The sequence below is a fragment of the Coturnix japonica genome, chromosome 3 (assembly GCF_001577835.2).
Source record: "Coturnix japonica isolate 7356 chromosome 3, Coturnix japonica 2.1, whole genome shotgun sequence".
NCBI lineage: Eukaryota > Metazoa > Chordata > Aves > Galliformes > Phasianidae > Coturnix > Coturnix japonica.
Genome location: NC_029518.1, coordinates 23,135,984 through 23,154,004, shown reverse-complemented (window position 1 = coordinate 23,154,004; position 18,021 = coordinate 23,135,984).

The following is an 18,021-nucleotide window of genomic DNA, read 5'->3' as shown; positions in this document are numbered from 1 at the left end:
GATTTAGCAGTGCCATGGACAAGGAGTCAGCAGAGCTTTTCGGAATTCAAGTAATGAGAAAATGGCTTTTTAAAGGACTTTTATGATGGGGGCTTCATGCACACAAGCTACTGCTAAGAAATGAGTGCTTATATTTGTCTGTTTTTTCAACATTAATCTCTTTTATTTACATTGAAGCTGAAATTTTCTTGCAAGCATTTTGCTACAAATAATAGGGATTGGGGGAAAAAAAAGGTTTCATTTGGGGAGAGCTGATCGCTATTAAATCCAAATCAAACAAAGTACTGGGGTTGAAGAAATGGCTGTTGAGGGCTGCTGTAGCTACCCTAGCACACAAGATAAAAAGTAGAAAATATATTGAGGACTTATTCCTCTCATTAGCGCTACTTGACTAACAGTAATATGTTAGTATTATAACACTAACATATTAGTATTATTACCTTATTATCATGGTGTGTTAAATATACCTTAGATTTTCCCACCCTATTGTTTTGTCCTGTAGAGCTGCCTCAACAGCTCTGCTGTGTTTAGAATTTAACAGTAATGAATGGGAAATCTTTTTACCTTGCATCATAGTTTCAGCAGCACGACATTTTGATAATTTAAAATAACAGGGAATGTTCTATTCTGCTGAGTCAGGAAAAAAAGAAGCATTGCAATTATTTTGGGATTGTCTGGTTAGACTAAGTAAAGCATAGTTAGTAATTCCTTTATGATGTACTAGTACAGTAGTCAGTGAAAGCAGAATTGTAAAGAAACCTGTAGGAGAAATCCTAATGACGAATTAGTCTCAGCCAAGGCAATGCCCAAAAAAGCTATCAGTGAGCTAGATTTTATTGCACTGAAGCCAGTGCCCAGTTCTGACTGGGTTCAGCTGGTTGTTACCTCTGTAACTGATTGCTGCACCAGGCTCCGGGCCTTAAGGGATTTTGCCTCTGAGCTGGGAATGTGTGGAAAACAGATGACTCATCACGTGAGAGATTTCCTTTACAAAATATTTCAAAAATCAGTAGCCTAAGAAAATAAGGAGGTTTTCAGTATATTAAATCAATTAAGATATTGACACATAGTCTTCTGAGACCTTTTTCTCCACATACATTCTACTCGGCACTATTGATTGCTTAAAAACCGACTCTAAAACTGAGGATGATGTTAAAGAGATATTAATGGCTGGGAAATGGACAAACTGACAGCTTAAGTCACATAGAGGATAGTTCCTGTTCTTTATTGAATGTTTTCAATAAAGCACAGAGGGAGAGAAAGGATGCTGGACCATTTTAATTACAAAGAGGAAAGTCACAGGCAGTCCTGTTCTCAGAGCCTTTATTCACATTCACTGAAGGACCTACAAGCATCACCAAAGACAAGAGGTAATAAAAGTGGAAGTAAGGTGATTAAAAATATGGAGCTGGAAAATAACAGTGGCATTCATGGGAAAATGTAACCCAGTACACCCAGGGAAATGTAATTTGAAACACAGACATTCAAAGGCAGGGAGAATCCTAGAAAGCAGCAATGCTGACAGAGACCTCAGGGTCAAATTAGACATGAATTTGCAATATGATACGGCAGCGTGACCCACCCGTGCAATTGTGCACTACAGATAGAGACATATCTGGGAATGTGAAGGGTGTATTCCTGCCAAACACAGCCCTGGCTGCACCAAGATTGAGTCTCTACTCACTAGGAAGAAATGAAAAACTAGGGAGGGCTGAGGAAGTAGAAGGGCAGAAGCACAATAAAAACACCCACAGGCCACTTTCCTAAGGCTGGTGGCACTGAGTACCTCTGCACTTGACTTGAAATGTTTGCCAGCAGCTGCAGTTTGCATTCTCCCCATGACCAGAACAGCCTCAGTGTGAGCCACAAGGCACCTTGCTGCTCAGAAGTCAGAATATCAGCAGATTCAGGGCTTGGTGCCCTCAGCTGGCCACCTGCCCTGACTAGAAGCCCACATATTACCATGCCCTGGGAAGATCTGTCAATAACTGCAGCATCTGACCTCAACAAAACAAAGGCTCAAACCATGGCTCAGAGGCATTTGCAAGCCAGTGGAATGATAAATGGCTGCTCTCCTCATATAGGATACTCACCTAATCCCAGCAGCCAGTGCATGCTGCACAGAGTGGAAGAGCAGACCTGCCTTAGGGCCATCCTTCTGGATCAAGTGCATGGCCTGCTCCACACAGCCCTTCTGCAGCTTCTGCTCCCATAGAGAAGGCAGGAGGTGGTAGCAGCATGGATGAGCCCGGGCACTGAAGGCATTCCAGCACCTGGTACCCATGCCAAGACATAGATGAATTTCATACTTCAAATGGAATAATCCTAGGAGCAGAAATCAAAAGTTCACACTTATCTCTTTCACTAACCCCCAGTATTTGTACTGTGAATATAAGAGTATTTTAGTCATTCAGTGAGCATTCAAAACTGTATCTCCCAGAAAGACCACATGTGAAATAACTCATCAGTTTGTAGCTGTTGATGAACATTTTAACACTCTCTGTTCAGGTTGTGTGACTCTCAGCAGAAAGCAGGTATATTGGGAAAGCATGAATGGACACATGCCACCTTCCCACCTCCAGTCACTGGTTTGCACTTCTAGAGAAACACAGAGAAACCCTGAGTACAGTCACTCCCCTGAGGCTTGCAATGCCTTGTCACACATCCTTCCATTGGAGTAACTGGGGGAGGAATGGCGCGTTTCCCCTGGAGCCGTGGAGTTTGGTTCTGAATATTGGTGCAGCAGCAGAGAGCTGCCTTGGAGGCTGAGGCACTGTCCTTAGCATTTTGCATGGGTGAAAAAAGCAGGTTTGTTTGTTTGTTTTTTCTTGTGTTATGTTCTATTGTATTTATTTATTTATTTATTCCAGAATTGTTCTGCCAAAGAACATAGAAAAGAACAAAGCTGGTCAGTATCTTCAATCTAATTCTACTTTTTGTTTTCACCAGCAAGACATCTCACCCTATCACTAGCACACTTTTGGGTATTATGAAGAAAAAGATTGAAATTCACCTGGGAGCGCATGCTGCTAAACCAAGCTCATGTATGAAATTGACAGCTCATAAGGTAAAAGGCCTTTACTTCAAAATGACAGCAGCGCTCTGAAATGTAAGTTTATACATGAACAGTACAAAATCCTATACTGTCTACCAAAAATTTTCCATATAGATGCACAAATAGTATCCATCAGAATCCAATAAGATTACCAGAATTCCAAAACAGGCTGTATTTTAGGTCACTTCAGTCTGTTCAGAGGAATTATGGGGAACTGATTTTCATGTTATTATTATTAATAAGAAAAAACTTAACAGCATGAAGCTAAGTTGCAGTATGAAAAGATTTTTTATGAACAGACAAGTTAATAAGACAGTGAAATAATATTTTGTCCAGTAGATGGCCAATTATGTTTGCGTAGACAGAAAAATGTCAAGTTAGAAACATGTTTTCCCTGCCTTACCTCACCTCTCTTTGCCTTCTTTTCCCTTCTTTTCCCTCTCCTTCTGTTCTCTTATCTCCCCTTCCCAATTAATATTCTTTGACAGGTCCTCCCTGAAGCAAAATATATTCCTGTACAACTCTGGGTGTGACCATGAGCATAATTTGGCACAAGGTCTGTAAACTATGGTTATTTCACCAGTTAATATATTTTTATCCAAGCCCAAGGAAAAGTTAATTAGGTGATGTGCATCAAGTACAACGTTTTGAATGCTGTTTTAGTTTTTCCATTTTTGAATAATTTATATCTGGACAATGTAATAGAAAGTAGACAGAGAGATAAATTGCCAGTTAGTTTCCATTCAAGGGGATATTCTATGATTGATAAATGTAGTAACTCACCAGAAGACTAACTACAACCCTATAAGAGTTTGCACCAGATCCACTGGTTTTAATCCCTTCCTTAGAGATCACAGTTCTTTCTGTTAAGCAATAGTATTTAACTAAATTAAATAAAATTCCACTCTATTACTGTTTCTTGTAAAAGATCCAAGGAGGGAAGGTATCTCATAAGGTAAAAATCTCAGCAAGTGCAAACTCAGTTACTTTATCTGGTTTATTTGAGCTGATATCCTAATTACTGAGTCTCCTTCTAATTTTCATGGTATTCCCAGTGCCATCTTCATCTGCAAATTACCCTATGTGAACTGCTCTGTCTGTGCCCTTTTGACTTTAATGAGGTGCAGCACAGTGAGAAAGGTCATACTTCACAGTGGTCACATGGGTTCACAAGTGTGCTTTCTCCTTCTTTGGTTGCCAAGAAGGTAGGACATGATCACTGTGGAGATGATGTGATGAACTGGATGTGATGTATTGTTGTGCACAAAGTAAGTGGGGAAACTTCTTTCTAATGCCAGGCAGAAACATAGCATAAATTAAAGAATGTGTCTTTCTAATTTAATTTCACTCCATAAAAATGTGAAGAAAATATTAACCATGCTATTGTTGATATAAAGATTAAATCCTTTGTATTTGCAAATGGCTTTCTGAGTTTCATTTAGAGAGTTTTAGTGATACTGCCAGTAATTTAGTTCAGCCCTGTGTTTATACGGCAGAACACTGTTTCTTCTTTCTTGTATTATCCCTGGCACAAACAGCACGTCAGGGAAAAGTACCATGAAGAATTTTAAAATAAAAACCTCAAAAATTTTGACTTGCTGTCAAGAATTTCACATCCTAAGACTCCAGATCAGGGATCTTAATGTGCTTCCTGAAGATACATGTTTGTGTTTCGACATACAGATACCATAAGTCACTTCCCCTGCAATACACACCCTGTTGTCCTTGAAGGACAACCCATGTGGGCCACCATGGGTCTGTGGCTGTTTCCATCACTTCCACATGCAGCCTCTCCCTTCCCTCTCTACCTGCAGTCCTTCTCCAAGTTCCCAGTTGGCTCTAGAGAGTGTAGCTTAAGGCAGAGGATCAGTGTCTGCTTACCACCAAAGGACCAAACCTCAACTCCAAGACACATCAAGAAAAGAAGCATGTATTCATCAAATCATAAAATCACTAAGATTGGAAAATACCTCAAAGGTCATCTAGTCCAGCTGTCCTCCTACTACCAACGTTGTCCACTGAACCGTGTTCCTTAGTACAACCTTGAACCTCCAGGGACAAGTGGCTCAACCACCTCCCTGGGGAGCCCATTGAAGTCAGTCAGTTTGGGTCTTGAAAGTCTAGACATCAGCCTCAAAATTATGAGAATTTTTACTGTTGAGAAACATATGATCAGATCACATCAGGAGTAAATGCCATATGTTTTGCAGCAGAGCCAAGAGTCAGATCTTGAAGGTGCACTATCATTAGCTCGCTTTTTTAAAAATCTGTCCACAAATGTTTTCCCAGAAATTCTGTTCCTTTTCCATACACTGAGGCATGATTTAATAAGGAGGTATTTGTATCCTGCTTTCCTACCAGCCCTTAGTAAATGAGAGGTTGTCATGGTGTGGTGGAGCCCCAGTGGGACGAATTCAGTTTAGTGTGAACTACATCATTCCATACCTTCTTGTCAATGCAAACAGTACTGGGAGGAATCCTGTCTCCACTGCAATTTTGGAAACAGACTGCTTTCAAATAATCTGTTGTTTCAAACCTATATTTATTCCTCAGTATTCCACAGTCATGTCTGTTTAATTCATGCATGGAACTCACTCATTTTCCAAAATACTTGTGACAATATTAACCAGGAGACAATGAGATCTCTAGGGGCTTTGTCACAGCATATCCATTCACTAGGTTTTATTAAATTTTAGAGGAAAATAAGTTGGGAAATATTGCTCTGCATAAGTTGCTTAATATTCTTAGCAGCCTATTTCCATTCTATGCACTTTCTGTATGACAGTTCCTCTTTCCTGTGGAAATCCCTTTTTCAGTTGTTTAAAGAATTGCACTTATTTGTTTTTTCCCCTGTGCATTAGTTCAGGAAACATTGCAGTTCTTGATAGACTTTTTTTTTAAGGTCTCCAGAGGGTTCTTGTGAAAATCAGGGGGGAAATAATCTTCTCTCTTCTTGGTATAGCACTGACTCTTCAAGGATTGCTTAGAATACACTTTTTATTAATAGGATAAGGAGAGACAGCTTCCTAATTATTATAATTTCTGGTTTTATCTGAAAGTTTTGTTCTCACTAAAATCTCTCTATTAGCAATATAAATTATAAAAACATTAATTAGGTCATTAGATAAATGGACATTGATTCTCCAGCTATGTATAATACACCCTTTGATGTATCCTGCTTAGGAGCTTTAGGTCTGTTCAGTATTTCCTTTTCCCAAAGTATATTATTTTTCCAATAATTAAGGCAGGTATTTTGCCACATTTCTTTGGTGTTCCTGTAGGAGAATAACGTTCTAGTTCAGTGGAAGTCACTGAAAGAGCCAGTTTCCAGGGCACGAAACCTTTTCATTTAAAAGGGCAAAGGTCAACTCAACAAGAAGTTGAGTCATGCCAAAAGCAGGACAAGTGTGTCCCCTGGGACAGCACAAAGGAGAGTGAGAAGGCGAATGTCGCAAAAAGGAATTCCCTGCCTCAGGAAGGTGTTTCAATCTGGAGCGGGCTGTGGGTGGTGACAGATCACCAGAGCCTACAGGATTTTCTTCATCAGTGCTAACTTTTTGGCTACTTCCATGTTCTTAAATCATTACATAATTATACAGCTGTACATATTCTCTAATTAGAATCAGGGAAATTTGTAATGCTAGTTCCAGCAACATATCCTTATTGTATTTTTTTCTGATGTCTCTATTCAATAACAATATTCGTGGTCACTCAGATTTCAATGTGTATTTTATGACCATTCATCTTTTTTGTTGGTTTGTACTATTAGAAAAATTGCACAAAATAATTAGATGTAGAAAAAGAGGAAGGCTGAAATTAACAGGATTTGTTTTTGTAGAAACTTTTGAAGGATTTCTGTTTGTTCACCTGGTGCCATTTTGCATTAGCTTTATCAGCATCATGTGACAGAAAGCACATAAGCAGGCGTGCGCTTCTTTCTATGTGTATATGATCGAAGAAAAGGAACAAGAAGTCTTAAGTATCCCATCAGGCTGCATCCTCCGAAGTGCCTCAATTACAGGAGAAAAATTACTTCAGAGAATTCACCTATTTTATTAGAAGGAAATACAGCAGTGTAATAATATTATGAATAGGAAAAGTTGAAAACTATATAGTACTATATAATATTTTAAGACCTTTTCACAGCATTCGCACTTAATATGGGTTAATTTACTTGATTTACACAAGATTGAACAATAAAAAACCTCCAGATTTATGAAGCTCTTACTCAGAAGTGCTAACTGTTGATTGCAAACATGACTGTGGGCTGTGTGTGCAAGATGTATACTAACAGATAAGGTGGATTGCTGAGAATACATTCTCATTTCCTATTGAGCACCCACTGTTTCCCTGCAACATACTCCTTTGGATGTCTGAGAGTTTCCTCTAGAAGAAAGACCCCTGTAATAGTATGGTAAACTGGCTAGCCCCTTGATGATAGGAAAATGCTCATAGACAATCTTAGAAAATGACCTTCAGATTCAGCAGTACCATCAAGACACTATACTGCAGTCAAGTGTTTGGGAATTTATACTGTTTTCATTAGTTGCCCAAAGTGTGAATGTTCATTCTACAGTTTGTGTAAACAGACCTATACTGCTTTGGTGTGGATACAAGTCCCAAAGTGCTATGGAAACAGACATTCCCATCAGATTTTCTGTCATAACCCTTTCTGACTCAAATTCTCTCATCTTACAGTCAGCCATTAACCAGCCAGTCAGTTATTAAAACAAAAAACTCTCCTCTTTCAGTCCAAACACCAACAATATTTCCTGGTAACATTCAGCAGACTTCTAGCCATAACCTGCCAGTGCATTCCTGTTGTGTAATGCGCTCACACGTTCCCAGCAGATTTTTTATTTACTCTAGCAATGCCTAGACTAATTCACACACAGCACATTGTAATGCAAATGGAATGGTTAAAATAGATCACACGTCTCTCTTCCATCTCAATTTCAGTCTAATGTATCATTGCGGCTCATTCTGTAAACTGTTGAAGCCATCTTCATTCAACTGTAAACTAAAGAGACTAGATGTCTATCAGACTAAACCAAAACAGTCCTTGATTAATCACAACCTCTTGACCTAATGAGTGATAGCTGTGTTAAAAATGTTGTCATTATCTAAATGGAGTACTGAAATGTCCTGCAGATCCTAAGCAAATTGACTCTCTTCTATTTATAAACAACACTGGAAGATGAACTCCTGGGTTTATACTGGGAAAGGGACATCATTCATTTTTATCCAACATACCTGCTTTTAGTGATATTACCCACACACGTGGGTTTTAGAAAATCTTAACAACTGAAGTGGTTTATATGCTTTTAAGACTAATTTTGAGGTTTATGTGTACATTCATCACACTGGAGCTGGGTGCTCAATATCTACCTAAAATACATGGTATTAATAGTACATGTTAAAGTTCCTTCTTAGGCTTTCTGTTAGATGCTAGACATCATTAGCACTAGATATGGAATTCTGGCTTTCCAGGGTTTGTATAAATGCTATTTGCTGAAGCAGAGGGAATTTTTCCAATGAATAAAATGCATGTCTCTTTGTACACATGACAAAACAATGAATTCTTGAAAAGCCAGTTCTTAAAGCTATATATTGCCAAAATTTTTATAAGTAATCTGGTCGCATGCAAGTAAAGATGCTATTGCAGGAAAAGAATCAAATGATGTACAGACTTCTTTTCCTGTTGCTTTTAAAATATTGGCTGTTTCTTTCTACATGTTTTTCCAATGAAGCCTTGAGAGCAAAGAGGCCTGGACTGCACATGTCTCTCTTGATTTATAAGTCTTCTTTTCCAACAGATGTCTATTTGTTATGATATTACTTTTAATTCCTATCAGGTATAGTAGCTCTTATTCCTATTAAAAATAATAATAATAATAATTTATAGCTAGCTCTTGTGCAGATAGAAAATATGAGATTATGTACCTGTTAAGGAAACTAATTACAACTTAATGTGATTAAAAGATTTCCATCAGCAAAATGACCAGATAAATACATTCTACATTTGTAAATTACAATTGCTTTTAGACCCTGTGTTTACAGTATTGTGGGGTGAATTAAGGTTTTATGGTGGGAAGCCTTTCTTAGCCTACATGGGTCACATAGGCTGATTTGCAGGTAGACACAGGCTCCCAGAGTGGTGCAGATAAGTTTTTCTACTGGTCCCAGGGGCAGTATCATGTAACCTGGGCTTGGAATTGCCTTTTTGGGGTAGATGCTCTGAAACAATATACAGAATCCTCCAGACCACAGTCAATAGGAGTGTCAGAATTTCAAGTTCTCTCTCAGCATGCAGTTTAGTTAGAGATTAACACCTCCAAGGGAGCCCTTTCACATGTTGCAGAAGCTCTTCCTATCTTTCCTTGATACCTTTTTATTGCTCAAGGATTACATTGGCTTTTTCTGCCACAATTTGCCCTGCGACTACCTGAGGAGGCAATTATCCACAGAGACCCCAAAATACTCCTTGGAGTTCTTGATTTCCAGGATAAAATCTCTCATCCCCTAAGAAGATACTGTATTACTCATTCTCCCCTTTATATACCTGCCATTTTGAGGTATTGAAGCACATCCTGTCAGATTACGACCAGTTAATCAAGTGATCCACATCACTCTCTTACAGTAATTTTTATTTCTCAATGCTTTTTGCTACATGGATCTCTAAACACTGCAGATTTTACCAGCAAGGAGTCTATGATAGTGTTCGAACCTTTCATATAGACACCAAAGAGCACTGAACCAAGAAACGGTCCCTCTCTGCATTTTTTATTTAATTATTGTTTCCATCCACACTTCAGATATATCTACAATCCTATTGTTAATGTATGTAATCTGTGCTTTTTAACGCTGATATCAAATGGCCCTAGATCAAATACATTGGAAAAGTCAAAATATACTATAGCAACCCTCGAGTAGAAATAAATTTGTAAAGTAAGTAAAAAGAAGTAACTTCATCTGATGGAGCCAAATCTACATGAGGCCATAATAACTAATGTTAGCTTCATTTTTTTTCCTTAATTCTTTATTGAACCACAGCAGGCCATTCCAGTCTTTTATTAATAGCTCATCTAAAATTCCTCAGACCTAAAAGCATCTGTCTGCAGTTTTTCTAATATTTAAATTGTTCTAATATTGAATATTTCTAGTCTTCTGGATTCTTGTAGTACTTGCTACATCCAAATTCTTTAGGTGGTTATAAGGAATTTAGTTAGTGGCTACTGGTGTACCAGGAAGTTTGACTGAATGATCTTCAAGTCCCTTCTGACCACAGTTTCTATGAAATCTTTGGAGCCAACTTTGGCGTTAATACAAAGGAAGTCCGTAAGGAATGATGAACCACTCTTGACCAAGACATTTTACTGTGGTTATGCATGCAGCAAGAGGAAGCAAAACTTTTTTCTTAGGATTTTACCTTCACCATAGAAATTACACTGGCTAAGTTTACTCTTTATAACCTTCTGCAGTATCATTAGAATTACAAGGCAATCAGTGATTTGTTAAACTAGCCTTCACAGACAATACTAACTTTAATAGAAAACTATTTTCCTGTCATAAATTATTTTATGCTATCTGCACAGTAACACGCTCACAATGCTTCAGCACTAATGATATTACTTTTGTTTTATAGTAACATTGCTTTACATTCATCACTGCAACATAGTAACAGAGTTAACTTCTGTTTTTTTTTCACTAAATTGATTGCTCATAACAGATTTACATCATAATACATAGATTATTATTATCATTTAAATACAATATCAATACAATATAATATCAATACAATACCAATACAATAATATCATGTGTTAATAGTAATGTATGTCCTGTGATGCCATATATAAAATGTATATTATACACACGTAACATAATATTATCTCTATTTTTTACTCCAAGTCTTACTGAAGCTGTCTTAGTGTTTCAGAACTTACAAGTTCTCCTGTCCCATCTTTGAGAAGGTAGGTTTACCAACAGTAGAAGTTCACACACAGAATTTGCAAGACCATTAAATTCTTCCCATAATTGTACAGCTGCTGATATATGTGCTGGTATGAAGTCAGCACTGTTAAGATTACATGGCACAAGCCGTCACAATATAGGAATTGTATGCCTGGGGTTAGGGACTGTTTATCTGCATGGGCTCAACCAACCCTTATAGCCTTGTTGCTACTATGGATGCTCCTGCCTCCAGGAAAGGTCCTCTCCAAACTCATCTCCAATTCTAACATTTCAGGCTAATAGATGAGCTGACTTCTGGTCCCCATTTTTACAGTCTGTTAACCAAGCTGCCTCAGAGCTTTCCAAAACTGAATTTCATGTCAGATTGGTCAGAAGATAATTTCTACTTTTCCTTTCCAAAAAAATTTCCTTTCTAAAAGGTCCTATGATTTTTTTTTTTTTTTTTTTTTTTTTTGGTTAATCATATCTCACATGTGTCTTGAACTGATGATTCAGATAATTTATTTGGAAATATAGAAAGTACAAGTTCTCCAGACCTTTGAAGTTCAGCAGTGCTGAGTGTGGAAGACCTGATGACTTATACACAGAGTTCCTTTGAGGCTCCAGGATTAAACAACTCAATCCTCCTTCAGGAGGTGATCTCTAGATAGAGATACTTTCCTTGTGGTAGCCAGCCCTTAAATGAGGGAAGTGTTCGCCCCTTCTAGTCAAACAGGTTGTATTTCTGGGGCATCTGTGCTATGTTGTGCCCCTGTGAACATCTTTTCCACAGACAAGTTAACTCCATGCAAAAACATCTCTGGAGCATCTTCACATACAATGCAGTTAACTTGCAGCCTAGATACATTTCTGAAAAATAATCAAAATTCAGGCGTATTATGATTCTTTGAAGTTGATGTTTAATCAGTGCAAGAATGTAATCTTACTCCCACTTGTCTTTGTATAAATCTGGAGGAAATCCACTTACTTAAGTCAAGTTAAAAGGTAGGTTAGAGTCTTTCACAGAATTGGAGTTGATCCTGCAAGCGTTTAGCTTCACTTTAGCTCCATGATTTTTCTGATGGAAAGACTAGTTCAGGTGCAGACAGTGGGAGTAGAGCAAAATCATATTCTCTATTACCTACACATCTCTGATTTCAAGTTCCAATTTTTGGAAGCGAAATTATTTGGCCCCCCACATGGTATCTGTTTCTGGAACTTATTATCTGCTTTGTTAAGTTCAGATGGCATTCAGATAAGGAGAATTTAATTAGAGATCTCAGTAATCATACATGAATACTTACTGCCTCAGCAGGGGGTGGCTTCTTCAAAACAAACCCCTTCACATTACTAAGGACAGCATGTTTTCCCTGAAAGCTTTCACATCGTGTGTATGTATGTGTATGTCACCTCCTTTTTCTCTGGAGTTCATATCACACAGTGTTTCCTCTTTGAAGATTTTCAAGTTATTTGGGAATATCCCTATGTAAAAAAAAACTTCCTGATCTTATGTGTTCCTCTGAGAAAATGCTCGTTTTACTCTGATGCTCCACTTTGAAGATGGCCATAACAAAGGGGGTTGCCTCCAAACCAAAAGGTTTCTCAAGCCTGGGAAGACATTTCTCTAAGACTGTGGGACATATATGCAGATGATGACATTTCTTTGGGAATCTGTTCATTGCAGAGGTGTCCTCACTCAACTGCGCTGTTTTGCAGTTTACAGCAACATCATATTGTCCATCTGAAAATATAGGCAAAAGAACATGCTTACAATAGTTCCATTGGAAATAGCTTGAGGAAGCCTTCAGTGGGAAAGATCCAGAAGTAAGTGGGAAATGAGTTTCTGTCCTGTACTGTTTAGTTTTTTCCTATTCTCATATTTGAAGATATGTTTCAAACACTCTCTGGCAATTGAGAAGCTGGTGTCCAATAGAAGAACTGACTAAACACAAAAGTTCTACTCAAATTCTGCTGAACACTGGAGTGATAAAATTAAAAAAAAAAAAAAAAAAAAGAATTGAAAGTGAAATCCAAATTCATCCCATACTTGGGAAAACAACCAAAATAAAACCTTGCTGTAAACTTTCCTAACATTTGCAGTGCTTGAAATATATATCTCGGTTTAAGGGTGCAGTCATCTGTTGCATCATGAAATTCATAAAAGTGATAGTGTAAACTTGAAACAATTTATTCAGGAGAAAATGCTTTGCAAAAGTAGCACAAGTGAAAACATTTAGATTTGGGTAAAGCAGACACAAGCTTGATCATTATATGTATACCACACAAGTAAATAGCTTGTGGGTGCATCTAAAGCCAATGTGAACTTTTATGTGGAAAATATTGCCTATGTGGGTATGAAAAATAGCCCACTTAAACTATAATTATACTGAATATGTGCAAATAAAACCCAAATAAAGTACCCAAGTAGAAAGCAGATTTCTTTAACATTTCTGTGGATATGTTGCGGATATGTTATTCTCATGGTTTTAAAGCAGTTGGGATTATACTGCATTCATATTAATAGCTTGGAAATAAACAGTATACAAAATATCTTCTTAAAATATACATTTAAAAATTACAGTGGGAAAAAAAGCCATGTAACCAAAGTTAGATTGGATCTAACAGACTGTTACAATTTGTTGATTTAGTTTGCTGAGTAGGAGGTTCCGCTCGAATTACTGACTCTTAGATTAGTCAGCAAGATATTATTTCAAAAACACTGGTTCATCAAGCAATAGATTCATTTCACTTATGACTGGTTTTGGAATGGCACTGCAGCCCATCAGCTAGGTTTCTGAGCAGTGGCTGCTTGGAGTAATAGGGCTTGAAGTAGAGACATACTGCATTTTGAGTGGTTACATTCTCACTTCTCACATTCCTCCTGTTCCCAGTACTTCCACGGCAGGACAAGGTGAGACCTGGTGAAGTACATGCTGTCATGGCTCTACTCTGTTTTTAGTGTCTCTTGCGCTGTGGAAATCCACCTCTGTGGATATGGAAATTTCTAGCTGTAATATATAGCAGTCTGAAGGGGCAGAATGAACTTGTTTGTTAGCTCTGGTAGTGCCAGGGCCTTGCTAGAATTTACATGAGCCTCACATCTAATGAACTCGGTGTAAAATTGTTGTGTGATGGATCAGACCTCTCAGATGGACTTCAGAGCTGTGATTTTCCAGGTGATGTATATCTCACATGTGACACACACAGCCTTAAAGAAATTACATTTATGTGTTAATTGCAGCTCACTGCTGCCAGTCTCCAGTTTCATTCTCATTCTGCAACAAAACAAAGATATACTTCAGTGATAAAAAAGGTTGAAAGTGTCTGGTCCTGCTCTCTGTTGAGTGTGATGATGTCTCTACCAGAACTACATTTTGCATTTGTGCTTTCAAAATCTCCTTGTCCTAATCTGTAACTTTAAAAAATATTTAGCACCACATAGTGTCTAAGGATGAAAAGTACAGTTATTTCACACTAGTGTTTATTCTTTCTACTTATGTGTTATATCATCGGATTTACAAAACAGCTGAAGTTGTTTACCAAGAACAAATTACACATTGAAATCTTTAAAGTCTAGGTGTCTTCCTCAGACAAGCTGAATGGGAATCATTAGGTCACGGCCTGAAGCAGTGATTGAGCACCTGGTGAAGGGGCATAGCCAGCCCTTGGAACACAGGTGGAAGCAATTCACCTGTGTGACTAGATGCGGCAGACCCTTACCTCATTTATGAGCTGGCAGCCACAAGGAAAGATTCTCTATGTAGAGTTCATCTCCTTTGTACTTTTTGTTGAGGTCTGGTCCTTGGAAAGGGGTAAGTGATTCCTTCTTTATTATCAGTTTGTGACCTCTGCTTTCTTGAGTGAAAATGAAGACTGGGTAAAGTTTCCTGGCCTGTCCTAATTCATAAATAAAATAAAAAATAAAAAGGAGAATTTAAATAAAAATTCATGAAAATAATAGCTCACAATAAGAATTTAAAAAAACATCTCAGGGCGGATACCTGGAGCAGGATAGAAACTAGTGAGATGTGCACAGGAATTCAGAAATGCAGAGCAGGCAGGCAGCTTTTATGTTTGGTTTGCAAATGGAAGGTGGAAATGAGGATCGTGCTTGTAGGAGGGAAGAATGTTCCTTTTGTTTGTTTGTATGGCCCTTTCTCCACTCAAGACATAGAAAACAAGTGCCTAAGAAGAAAAATGAAATACAGTTATAACAAAATGATTAGACAAGAAGGGCACTGAGTTCAGTGCAGGGAACGCCATTCAGTTCTTTGAAGTTGTGCAGATGGAGGGTAACAGTAGTGTATCAAACTCAAGCAGTGGTGGCCTTGTCAACGTTGCAGTATAACATTCTTGTGTATTTGGTACTGATTCCAAATGGCAATTAGATTCTGGAGCAGAGAAAGAGGGCTTCTGCTGGTCCAGCAGAAACCACCTGAAGGATTTTAGTGGGAACTTGGGGGACTTGATTTTTTTTTTTTTAAATGGACAAAGTATGAATTCTGGCAGCTAGAGCAACATACCCATATTCCTTGCTAGTATAAATTGGCAAAGATCTGATGGAGCTGTAGCAATTTATACCATCTGAGATTCTGACCCATTTCAGCATGTTTATACAATAGCCACCTCCTTATTCCAAAGACTTCAGTATCTCAGAGGTGGTACTGTTGGCTGACACATAGACAAGAAAAATGAAGAAGAGAAACTGCAGCTTGGATCAAGACGTTTTCCCAAAGGTCAGTTTTTGGAAGCAAAATAAATTCTTTTCAAAAGAGGTATAAGGCATGGGCTGTGAAAAGACCTCTTCATCTGAACTCCCTGACTTGCTTTTGGTGTTTCTTCAAAGGCAAAAATACTAATGTAAAAGCTGGTATCTTCCATCTCTTCTGGTATACCTTTCATTAGAAAAGTAAGATTGCTATCCAATAGGATATTAAGCTAATACGTCTTGTGCCCTCTTATTCTCCCTAGGAAGTTGTATGCAGATTTGCAGAAAGAGACTTGAAATTTGACTATGTGTTTAGGGGAGAAACAAGGTTGGAGTAGGTTGGTTGTTGTTTTGTTTTTTGTACTTGGAAGATGAGTTGAAGAGATATACAGGGCTTCTTGGTGTCATAGTCATTCCTTTGAATCTTACTTCTGTTCAATTCTGTCAACCCTAAGTATCTTCAGTACTTGTAATACTGAACATAGGTTACTTCTACTTGAAGGATACTTAAGATAGGTATCTTAATACATTCCTGCTAAAACTGTACAGTTATTTCACCTGAAAAACAATGGATTGAGAATTCAAATCTATTCTCTGGCACTTCGAATCTATGTGTTGCAGAGAGGCTTCTTAACTACTAGGCAAGAGGGTAATCTGGGATTCAAATCTCCCTCCCTTGACAATTTTCACTTTACCAGCATAACATTAATTAATGCAGGCATGTATTCAAAGTACCTGAGCCAGAAAAAAATATTAAATAGATGTTGTACAAGCAGCAAAAAATATTTTTAAACAAAATCTAGCCTGAGCCCCTGAGATGTGCTCTCAGTTTCACAGTATCCTGTGGCAACGTGTTCTGTGGGTTCACTGTGTGCTGCACATTCATTATTTAAGTGTAGCTGTGATATATACAGTTCTTCTGTAATAAGATGGGATGGGCAAAAGGATCTTGAACCTTATGCACATATTGACAGCTCTTCTCCACCCTGACAATACATGGTATTTAAGACTGGAGGTTTGAGATTTTTAATAATTTGGTATACAGCATTTTCCACTTTGTTTTCTATTCCTTTATTTATAATTGTGAAGGTTCTCCTCATTTCTCTACTGCTGTTGAGCACTTAGCTGATGTTTTCATTGAACTATCTGTGAGAACTACTAGATCTCTTTTTGAGCAGCGGTAGCTGATCTAGAAATCAGAACTGAGTGAGAGCAGTTAGAGTTCCTTCCCCCATGCACATAACTTAGTATTTGTCTTTCATAAACAGTCTTATGGTGTACCATGACCATCAGCCCTACAAATTCTCTGGCAGAATTTCTGTATCTAACACTAACATGTTTGTAAAAGAAAGATTTTTATTACTACTTTTTTATGTCTGTGGTGTGTTGTTCCTTATGATCTTTTTGGCCTGCTTTAATATGAGTTACCATTTGAATGGCTGCAGTTTATGATCTTTTCTATATTCCTCAATGCTCCACATAAGCTCCACTATTTGAGGGATTTCTTTTTAGCCCAATTAGCTGTCTTTACTGTATCATATAGTCTTTCTGCCTTTTTTGTGTGGTCCTTTAATTCTTGGTTTCTGAGGGATTTTTTTGGATACAAAATATATGATTATTCTGAGACTTTAATAGCATGTACATACATGATATCTGCAGTTTTTATTTTTTTGGTTGCTCCTTTTAAATTCCATTTTAACAAGATTTCTCATTTTTATGTACTTCCCTTCCTGAAGTTACAATTTTGGCTTTTCTCTCCTATAAGAATGTAGATCTTAAGTGCTTTATGGTCAGTCTTGAAGAGTAATTGTTCATTTTGAAGCAAGTCCCATGCATTGTTTAGGCCTAAATAAAAAAAATTGCTTCTCCCCTTATGGTTTAGCCTGCCATTTGTTCCAGGCAGCAGCCATTTATCATATCTTAAACTTTAGTCTTCTGCCACAGACCTAGCTGTACATTTATCCTATAAGTATACCTGAAATGTTATTGAAGGGCTTTCTGAGGAAATGGTGTTCAGTAAGGCTCACTGCAGCCACATGGAGATTGCAGTATGATGTATGAAGTTTTTTCCTTGTGCATTCTGTCTTTATAAGGCTGCTACAGTAGCTATATTCCTTCCCAAAGACATGGGCTATCACAACCCCTGTCACTTGACTTCAATAAAATGGGATAGTTCAGTAACAATGTTGTTAATTCAGTGATTCATATATTCTTAGGAGTCTAGGAAACAAAAGGCAAGCTCAAATGTTTTGGCTCAAGCTGTTTGCTTGGTGTTATCTAACTCTTTAACTCTTCTTTGGAACTT